General features: G+C 53.4%; 1 non-coding gene across 1 annotated transcript; it reads right to left on the reverse strand.

The window, feature by feature from the left end:
• Positions 1 to 199: 199 nt before the first annotated feature.
• On the reverse strand, positions 200 to 318 carry LOC125852339 (5S ribosomal RNA). The gene has a single exon (XR_007445002.1). It is a non-coding gene; the product is annotated as a 5S ribosomal RNA (ribosomal RNA).
• Positions 319 to 460: the final 142 nt, after the last annotated feature.

Here is a 460-nt window from a genome sequence, read left to right on the forward strand (position 1 = left end):
TCAAAATTCTATCAAACACCTCATTTGTCCAAACGCCCTAGACTGCCCCCCGCCGACCTAGCCTCCACCGCGCACCGACGCATGNCCCCCCGTCACGCACATCCTCAACGCCCCCATTACCTATCCTAACGACGTCGTTCCTGCAAAAAATAAATAAATATATTTTTTCAATTACACGACCGAATTTCGACAAAACGGAAGGATGCAACACGAGGACTTCCAAGGGTGTCACCCATCCTAGTACTACTCTCGCCCAAGCACGCTTAACTTCCGAGTTCTGATGTGATCCGGTGCGTCAGTGCAGGTATGGTCGCATCCATCATTCATAGCACTCTAAATTCTATTAAACACCTCCTTCCTCCCAACGCCCTAGCCTGCCCCCCGCCGACCTAGCCTCCACGCGCACCGACGCATGACGCCCCCCGTCACGCACATCCTCAACGCCCCCATTACCTATCCT

Source organism: Solanum stenotomum, unplaced genomic scaffold, assembly GCF_019186545.1.
Source record: "Solanum stenotomum isolate F172 unplaced genomic scaffold, ASM1918654v1 scaffold33997, whole genome shotgun sequence".
Classification (NCBI taxonomy): domain Eukaryota; kingdom Viridiplantae; phylum Streptophyta; class Magnoliopsida; order Solanales; family Solanaceae; genus Solanum; species Solanum stenotomum.